The following is a 10,233-nucleotide window of genomic DNA, read 5'->3' on the forward strand; positions in this document are numbered from 1 at the left end:
ACTTTTGACAAGACGCAGATCAAAGGGAGGACAACATGTGTCCTATAAAGGACTCTTTTTGCTCTGTTTGCTAACCGTTGAGCAAGCAGAAAAATTCTAATTGAATTTTAATTCAACTGTCCCCTCTTGTCCAGTTTAGAGTTTATCACGCAGTATCCTGGGTACGAGACTCCAGACATCGAAGATGGTGGACCGATAAAAACCAAACACAGCGACGTCGCGTAGTGTACATGTCAAGAAGAGCATGGATTTGATCTCAGTAGGCGCCTGTTGTGGACTTATAAGACACTAGTATATCTGGGTTTCTTTAATTAACTTCGGGAACCGTCACAAGGATTTTCGCCGTTTCAACAGAAGTTTGAACAAGACTCTTCATAGAGCTGGTGATACACAAATGTCTTGGAGGTGGGTGGGTTTCTCGTTAACATCTATTATCATAATACCGGCACGTTTAGGACGATTTCTCTAGCCATACTGATTTGACAAATTGTCAACGCATCATTTTCTCCAGTTACATGTTGCTGTTATAGCTTACCCTTGCCACTTCTTCTGTGTAACTTTTCTGCCACTCTTGTCCTGCTAAAAGCGTAATATTGTAATTGTAACACGCCGCGGAATTACACGGCGAACGGGCGCGTGGTTGGGAGGGGGATAAAAAATACCGGCAGGAAGAAACACGGCACAATGAAATGCCGATTTGTACCTTTATACATCCTCTGTTGTTCCTTCCTTTTCTGTTAGTAAATGCATCAAACATAGACCTGTATGAGCATACAAAATGTCATGAGAAAACGGACGTATACTGTCAAGAATTTTCATTTAACTTCTGTCCGTCACAACCGCTATGACGTAACACTTTACTGCTAGCTTAGATATAAAAATGGCTGGAAAATGGAGGCGTACGTTCAAATTTGCCCATTCAGCCGTAGATCCGGGCGATAATGCAACGGTTCTTCACACTTTTACACGAGTGGTAGGTCACCAACAGAAATTCAAGATTGCTGTTGAATCATGTTCGTCTTGTGCCGTGAGCATGTGTAATTATGATCTACAAATCTTGCAATGAATGTGACAGTGTGTTCGTCCCACGACGAGCTGCCTGTCCCGAAAAAGATACTGAAAACTTTTGGCCTTGTTGTCTTCGAATGTATTGTTATCGATGCTTTGTAAATTAATGGTGTATTGGACACCTAGATGTCTGAAGTATCTTTCCTGCGCTGTGATTGGCGATGCCTATATTAGGCGAAGACCCAATCCCATATAAAGGCAGGATAGACTATTCACATGCAGTTTGACGGACTCCTCCCCACAGCCGGTTCGTCGACGCCATGGCTACGGAAACACAGAAGATCCACAGAAAGACCGCCAGCAGGTTTTCGGGGTGTAGAAGAGAGACCGAGTATTTACCTCGTTTGCGTTTACAGGGAGTATAGAATTCGAAGATTGCCCTTTTAGTGTCATGAAGATTTCGTATTTTATTTTGCTTTGTGAAAATGCGAGAAGTTGTTGCTGCGTAGGGACGAATGTGAGTTGTCTGCGTTTTTGCACGTGTATCGCTCTTTGTCATGCTGAGGTCCGTTCTTCTCGCAGACACTGGCGTGCCGGGCATTGTGTATGGGTTATGGAAGAAAGCATGCCTCTCTGCTAGAATAGACGCTTATTTTGGGCGTTTGTTAGACATCACAGGTATATGCAGTACTGTCTGGCAGAACGTCGACGGAGAAGGCAAGTCACATCGCCGGCACGGCCGACCCCAGCATGACTGACGCAGCAGCCTTGTGAATGAGCCGGACGTTCCATAGCAGAGCACCAGTAACACTGTTTTTGACAGTGAGACTCACCAGGACAAGTCTGCGATATCTACGACCTTCTGAGAACGGGTAGGGAAACTTGCCGACAACAGAGAAGATAGAGTAGTTTCCTACGGGCGTAGGATTTACAAGCCAAGCAGGTACGCAAGGTTTTGAGCTCGCCGCCATTTTTGGCGTCTTGTGGAATTTTCCATTTTGATTTGTCTTCCTAAGTTGGCTGTTTTTCTAGTGGATCCCTCGGCTGTTTTCTTTCTTGTTCCTTCGTGATTTTATTTTCCTGTTTTCCCCTTTTGTATGATTTTGGTGTGTTTTGTTGGTCAGCATCTATTCTGTCGTTCATTTCGTTTAGCGACTCGTAATTTGCATATGTTTGCGCATCGCACATGTTTCGCGTGCGCAGGTGCGAGTGATTCTATTTGGTAAAATAGGCTTGGTATAATTAATTTTGTGTTGTCTCATTTGAGTTAGGTATGTTGATACAGCTGAGTCACCGCTAGGGCTGCCGTTTACCCCGTTTTTTTGCCATAGGAGCCTTTGTGAAGCGGTACAACGTTGTTCCAGTTTCCGCACGCTCGGAGCAGAGCCCGACCTTTTTTATCAAGAAAGAGTCGGAGACTTCAACTTATCACTGGTAGCTCTATGGGTGAGTTACGTTCTTTGAAAGGCTTTAGACAGTATTTGGTATAGTTTTTTGTCTGTCTATCACGTTTGTTGTTGTTGTTGTGGAAGGAGTCGAACGTATTGCCTTATTTTACGTATTTTCCTTTTTTTTCTGTATATTTGCTTTGTTTAATTTTGAAGTTAGGTTCGGCGATTCTGGGCATTGCATTTTGTGGACCAGCCAGCATTCAGCAACCCGAAAAGCTGAGGGACCAGGCCTCAAGACGCTCGGACAGCTGTCAACCACTGCGGCAGTTTTCCTAAGGTGTGTCCTATTTCTCAGCTAGAGGTTGTTATCTTGGTTGCTCGTCAGGTCGGCAGACAGCCTCGAGTTTGTAGCGAGATTTCAGGTGATTTGATTTTTGTTTTTTTTATGAGCCGATTTGCTTTTTGTTGGGTTTCTCGCTTGACAGGTTCTTGTACAACCCTAGGTAGAAAAAAAAGTGTTTGCAGTTTTTTGTCTGGTTGGTGTCATGCAATAGTTTGTTGGACAATTGAACTGTTGGACAGTTTTTGTTTGCTGTTGTCGTACGGCATGCTGTAAACAACCCCAGAGAGATAACAAGACTGCTGGAAAGTTTTGTTGTTGTTGTCATGCGACAGGTTGTTGGACAACCCCAGGTAAGTAACAAGACTGTTGGACAGTTTTGTTTGTAGTTGTCATGCGACAGGTTGTTGGACAACCCCAGGTAAGTAACAAGACTGTTGGACAGTTTTGTTTGTAGTTGTCATGCGACAGGTTGTTGGACAACCCCAGGTAAGTAACAAGACTATTGGATAGTTTTGTTTGTGGATGGACGACGGGTTGTGGGATAGCACCAGGCAGGTAACAGGACTGTTGGACAGTTTTGTTTGTTGATGTACGACAGGTTGTGGGACAACACCAGGCAAGTAACAAGACTGTTGGACAGTTTGGTTTGTTGATGTACGACAGGCTGTGGGACGGCACCAGGCAAGTAACAGGACTGTTGGACAGTTTTGGTTCGTTGATGTATACGATAGGCTGTGGGACAGCACCAGGCAAGTAACAGGACTGTTGGACAGTTTTGTTTGTTGATGTACGACAGGTTGTGGGACAACACCAGGCAAGTAACAGGACTGTTGGGCAGTTTGGTTCGTTGATGTACGACAAGCTGTGGGACAGCACCAGGCAAGTAACAGGACTGTTGGACAGTTTGGTTCGTTGATGTACGATAGGCTGTGGGACAGCACTAGGCAGGTAACAAGGCTGTTGAACAGTTTGGTTTGTTGATGTACGACAGGTTGTGGGACAACACCAAGCAAGTAACAAGACTGTTGGACAGTTTGGTTTGTTGATGTACGACAGGCTGTGGGACGGCACCAGGCAAGTAACAGGACTGTTGGACAGTTTTGTTTGTTGATGTGCGACAGGCTGTGGGACAGCACCAGGCAGGTAACAAGACTGTTGGACAGTTTTGTTTGTTGACGTACGACAGGCTGTGGGACGGCACCAGGCAAGTAACAGGACTGTTGGACAGTTTGGTTCGTTGATGTACGACAAGCTGTGGGACAGCACCAGGCAAGTAACAGGACTGTTGGATAGTTTTGTTCGTTGATGTACGATAGGCTGTGGGACAGCACCAGGCAAGTAACAAGACTGTTGGACAGTTTTGTTTGTTGATGTACGACAGGCTGTGGGACGGCACCAGGCAAGTAACAGGACTGTTGGACAGTTTTGTTTGTTGATGTACGACAGGTTGTGGGACAACACCAGGCAAGTAACAGGACTGTTGGACAGTTTGGTTCGTTGATGTACGACAAGCTGTGGGACAGCACCAGGCAAGTAACAGGGCTGTTGGACAGTTTGGTTCGTTGATGTACGATAGGCTGTGGGACAGCACTAGGCAGGTAACAAGGCTGTTGAACAGTTTGGTTTGTTGATGTACGGCGGGTTGTGGGACAGCACCAACCAGGTAACAAGACTGTTGGACAGTTTGGTTGGTTGATGTACGACAAACTGTGGGACAGCACCAGGCAAGTGACAAGACTGTTGGACAGTTTGGTTTGTTGTCGTGCGACAAGCTGTGGGACAGCACCAGGCAGGTAACAGGACTGTTGGACAGTTTGGTTTGTTGTCGTGCGACAGGCAGTGAGACAACGCCAGGTAGAGTAACAACAGTGTACGACAGTTTTTTGTTTGCTGTTGTCGTATGACAGGTTGTTGGACAACCCCGGGTAGGTAACAAGACTGTTGGACAGTATTGTTTGTTGTTGTCGTGCGACAGGTTGGTTAGACAACCCCAGAGAAGTAAAAAGGCTGCTCGACAGTTTTGTGACGCTGTGCTGTAGTACGACAGATTGTTAAGCAACTCCAGGAAGCCAACAAGACTGTTGGACATTTTTTGTTTGTTGTTGTCGTGCGACAGGTTGTTAGACAACCCCAGAGAAGTAAAAAGGCTGTTAGACAGTTTTGTGGGTTGTCGCACGATAGATTGTTTAGCAACCCCTGGTAAGCAGCAAAACTGTTGGACATTTTTGTTTGTTATTGTCGTGTGACAGGTTGTTAGACAACCTCAGAGAATTAAAAAGGCTGTTAGATAGTTTTGTGTGTTGTTGTACGACAGATTGTTGAGTAACCCCAGGTAAGCAGCAAGACTGTTGGAAAGTTTTTGGACTAGAGAAGTAAAGAGACTGTTAGACAGTTTTCTGTTATCGCACGATACGTTGTTACAAATTTGTTACCCAGGTGTTAGTGGTTGGTCGCATGACAGGTTGTTTAGACAAGCCTAGGTAGGTAACATGGCTGGCGGACAGTTTTTTATTTTGTTTGCTATGCGACAAGTTGTGGGACAACCACAGGTGGAGTTTAAGACTGAAGGACAACTTTTGTGTGATATGGAGCCGTACTATTAGTTATTGGACAGCTTCAGGCTGATAACAGGACTTGGTTTTCGTTCGGTTTGTTACTTGACAAGTCGAGGGACAACTCTAGGCTGATATAGTTGGTCGTGCGACAGGGCAGCCACATGTAGGAAATGAGAATAGTACAGTTTGGCTGGCTGACTACGACAGGTTTTGGTTAACTTCGTGATGGTACATACCGAGACTGTCCGATACTTTGGTGAGATTTGTGGCATTGCAGATTGTTGATGGACCCCGTGTAGATAACGAGAACGGCAAGCAGTTTTTAACGCGATTGAGAAAATATCTACAGAAGCACTGAAGTCGAGGCCGACAATTGTGAAGATTACGGTGTGCAATGTAGAGAATAGTACGTCGTGGATAGTTTTAGGACGGACAGCACAAGATTAAAAGTTGGCACTTATATACGTATAACTGCAAGGAGTTTGAACTAATTACGAGTATCATTCGTTCGTTTTTCAACAAGCTATTGTATCGCTATGATTCTTGGTACACGTACGTTTTCTTTGAAGTACAAGACACAGAGCAACATTGTCGTAGAACATTCGTAACCAACGACGTATTCGTTAGGTGGTACAGGTTTTCAAGAGAAAGGATAGCTTCATCCCGAAGGACATGCAATATGATAAATATGTTACAGGAAGCATTCAGTACAACGCGCGTGGGTGTGATGCGAGGACGTCTGAAAATACCACCTCAAGTTCAGCAACTTAGACCCACCAGCCAGCTGAGAAGTACACGCAGCAAACCATATGGGAGGACGGCGTACAGGCAGGGATGGTGGCCAAGCAAAGGGATCAAGAAGTTTAAAACTAGACTTAAAATTCAGAAACAGAGAGACAACAGCCCCAGAATTTTTTACTCTCTCGTACGTTCGAATTGTGACCTGAAGTTCCATTTTGCCTTAAACTTTTAAAGTAACAGAAGATGTTAGAGGGCGTCTGTTAAACGCTTTCTTCGTAAAAAAAAAGAACATCTATACTGTCTTAAAGTTCACTGTAGGGATGACCACTGTATTTGCTTGTTTTTAATTAGAACACATCAACGTCAGAAGTTGTCCAGGAAGTGACATGTTTTTTCGTTGTAATGTTGAGAAACAACTAGTTATTAAATCGGTTTGCTGTTTTCGTCTGTCTCCATTTTCTTTACTTGGTAGTACGTTCCAGCGCTTATGGTTTATAAGTAATTTGAAAAGGAGCATGTTTAATATAAAGTGCCATGGATAAATACAGGTTCGTGTATCTTGGGTAGTAATTTGTTGATAACTTGACGAGGCACGAAAGTTAAAAGGTAGCAGTTATTTTGTCGTTTTATCGAAACATTTAGGCCAAAGTCTAATTTTGCTTCGTAGGTAGATCTGACATGTTTAGCTGTAATGAGTCAAAAGATGACGCTATAAAAGTTTCAGGTTAATATAGCCAGTATTAAAAGGTCACTGCTTACTTTCTAACTGTCAGCCTTTATTGGCACACACAGGGTTAAGGCTTATTTATAGAAGACATGAAGGTTTTTGCTGCACATAAAATAAAATGTCTTCAATTTATCACATATGCTTTCCAAGCTAGACCTAGTAATATAGGGTTGGCTACCCAGCGCAAAACGGCATTGGCCAAAACTGGTTTCGTCAAGTATGTATCAATTCAAGGGTTAGTGGATTTTCCAGAGAGGTTGTTATCAGTGAAAAGCTAGAACAGTAGTGAGGAGGACTCTAACACTTCAATACAGATTTTTTGTTTAGATACAATTATCCCAATGTATGTGACGCAGCTTGGTTTGCTCAACGGCAGTTGAAACAAATATTTGAAACCGAATGTCGACATTTTTTTTTATACCCGAGTTCTGATAGGGAGAAATGGGATTATATTGGGTATTTATTCTTGCAATATGTCTGAGCCATTTGTGTACGTCGAATTTGGAGAGATCCGTTATACGAAAGTTACATCTGCTGCGATAATAGACCATGGTTACATACCGTGTCTATTCTTTTTATGGGGTTGGAAGTATGTTTGGAGTTTGCAACATCTGACAGAGGACATTTCTAGTAGTTTTTAGAAGAGGACCGCCGGCGATGCAAGAAATAAAAAGTATTAGACTGCACATTAGTTTTATTGTAGTTGATTCACTTCCGATAAGCAGGACACGAATAAAAGAATAATGAATGGAGGTTGGGGTAGAAAGGAATAGAGAATAATGGTGTGAAGAACTTGGCGGATGAGAGTGGGAGAAGTAAGGATGAGAGTGGGAGAGAACGATAGAGTCAAGGAAGGTTAAGATGAGATTGGGGATAGTAGGAGGTATGGATATTTAAGAACGATGGAGTGAAGGAAAGTTAGGATGAGATTAGGAATAGTAGGAGGTATGCATATGTAAGAAGGAAGAATAGTAGCGCCAATATTGTATAGTGATTGTTATGGTAGGTCTGGACCACCACCCATATAAGTGGTAGAGTCCGCTAGTGGTTACGTCACGCACTGTGTGGTGCTGGTTGTTTTACCATCATGGAACGGTTCCATAAGAAGTTGTCAATAGACTATGTTGAGTATGTTGAATATGCGTCCACTGTCGTCCTTGAGTATACACCGCACGCGTTCCCTATTAGCGTGGAGTCAGCGGTTGGTCTCCTAGAACCCACACACGCACCAAGAAGCTTGGATGCCACGCAACTCAGGTAATGATACTAAAAAGAAGAGGCGCGACGGAAGGCACCACCCCATAGCTTCATATGGATGAGTCAATCACTGCGCAGAAAGAATAGGTAACTATCTTTCCTGCGCTGTGATTGGCGATGCCTATATTAGGCGAAGACCCAATCCCATATAAAGGCAGGATAGACTATTCACATGCAGTTTGACGGACTCATCCGCACAGCCTGGAATCCGTCGAAGACGTGAACATGGGATAGAAGGAGTGGGACAACTTGGGGAAAAGAGGTAGGCACGATGGAGCGCAGTTTTCTTTTTCGCCCGCCCACCCACCCACCCACTCAGTCTGGGGAATGTTATATGTATCACATCTTCGCGCGACTCCAGGCACCACCCCATAGCTTCATATGGATGAGTCAATCACTGCGCAGAAAGAATAGGTAACTGTGCATACCTCGGAAATAACTATTGTGGATCTCTTTAAATTCCATTATTTTTTATCTGCCGGTATAAGTCTTACTGCCGGTATTATGCCAATGCATGTTACAATTTGCTAAATATCAATAAATTTATATAATGCGTAACGGGCCGTCAACGTTGATAATAGTAATAATCTTATTGCGAATTCTTGCCCGTGGGCTAATTGCAAGTAGTATGACAGATACAGATAGATAGATTACGTTAGATATAGATACATAGAAAGGTTGCATACATCTTGTTACACCCTTAGCAAACATTTTCAAGTTCACCACAATTTTATTTCAGACATTAGATTTTCAGTTGATCTGACCAGTATCGCGGCTCTTCTACAATACATGTATTTGGTTCGCCCGTGAAAACGACCACCCCGTCACAATCTTCCAAATGTAAGGAACTAAAAAATGAGTCAATCAGTCTTATTAACACGGACATCTTAACGTGAGACTAGACAAAGTAATTCAAGATGTTTCAGAAGTGATTACGGAACGATACTGCGATTTTAGATTAGATATAGAACGACAATGTTTAAGTCGTCAGCGGTGTTATGTGTATGTGTGTGCATGCCTACATGTATGTGTCCATATGTATGTGTGGACATGTATGGCCCATGTGTCTGTTTCAGTCTTGTCTTAAAAACGTAGAAGAACCTGAAGGCGTTAAGGTGGTCTTTATTAAGGTCGCATAACACAGCAAAAAAGTAGGTCGGGCACAAAATAGTACGTCGCAGTTCTTGAAAAGCCATAGAAAATTTTCTGTGCACGTCAGCGAGTCGGAAACTTTGGTGGATAGCAAAGGAATGCGTAAGTTTTGAGGCTGTATGACTTGGGTTACGAAGTTTGTTTTGGCTGGGTAGAATTTCGCGCACGAATCCTGTTCCTGCTACTTCCGTGTGTCGGCTGCAGTATGGTGACCTCCGCTGGGGGTCATTTCAAAGTGTTCTTTCTGGGGAAACGAGTAGGCAAACTTAAACTCATTTTCACAAATTGTGTACATACTGCCCTAAACTCCAACATATTCAATTCTAGTTAATTACTTTTGCACCCTGCTATACAAATTTGAGGCGTCGAACCTCCTCACTTCGAGGTCCTTAACATAACAATGTAAATCCCAATAGGCGAAAATCTGTCCTACCTTATGCGAAATCAGCAAATTGCTGCCTGGGTCACCAGACAGGCGGGGCGGGATTTTCAAGATGATGACTGAAAAATATGATGTGACGCGCAGAAATGAAGAAAAAGAGTTTCCTAAGTCCGATCGTATGGGGTCGCTTTTTTGCGGTTACCGAAGGGTTCGCTTAGCGGTTATCCCCCAGGTGAGCCTTCATTCGTATGTAGAAAAGTTACAAAGTAATTTTGGGTACTCAAACAACTTTCTACCTTCTGCCCACGTGTTTTACTATGATATTCAAGTGTTGAAAGTAACGCACATTTTCTTGGAAATTTCCTAAGTCCGATCGTATGGGGTCGCTTTTTGGCGGTTACCGAAGGCTTCGCTTAGCGGTTAGCGGTTATCCCCCAGGTGAGCCTTCATTCGTATGTAGAAAAGTTACAAAGTAATTTTGGGTACTCAAACAACTTTCTACCTTCTGCCCACGTGTTTTACTATGATATTCAAGTGTTGAAAGTAACGCACATTTTCTTGGAAATTTCCTAAGTCCGATCGTATGGGGTCGCTTTTTGGCGGTTACCGAAGGCTTCGCTTAGCGGTTAGCGGTTATCCCCCAGGTGAGCCTTCATTCGAAGAGAAAAGTACAAAGT

The 10,233-nt window shown here is 43.5% G+C and overlaps 2 protein-coding genes across 5 annotated transcripts in view; both read left to right on the forward strand.

Moving 5' to 3' along the window:
• LOC118408132 (poly [ADP-ribose] polymerase tankyrase-2-like) overlaps nt 1–10,233 on the forward strand; it is a 124,245-nt gene that overhangs the window by 14,982 nt on the left and 99,030 nt on the right. The window lies entirely within an intron of this gene.
• The window catches only part of LOC118408133 (kinase D-interacting substrate of 220 kDa-like), a 71,668-nt gene continuing 61,501 nt past the window's right edge, over nt 67–10,233 (forward strand). Inside the window, exon 1 of the mRNA XM_035808766.1 lies at nt 67–405. The gene's annotated coding sequence lies outside the window, so the exon portion shown is untranslated. The remainder of the gene's footprint in view (nt 406–10,233) is intronic.

This window comes from Branchiostoma floridae, unplaced genomic scaffold (assembly GCF_000003815.2).
Source record: "Branchiostoma floridae strain S238N-H82 unplaced genomic scaffold, Bfl_VNyyK Sc7u5tJ_1558, whole genome shotgun sequence".
In the NCBI taxonomy this organism is placed as follows: domain Eukaryota; kingdom Metazoa; phylum Chordata; class Leptocardii; order Amphioxiformes; family Branchiostomatidae; genus Branchiostoma; species Branchiostoma floridae.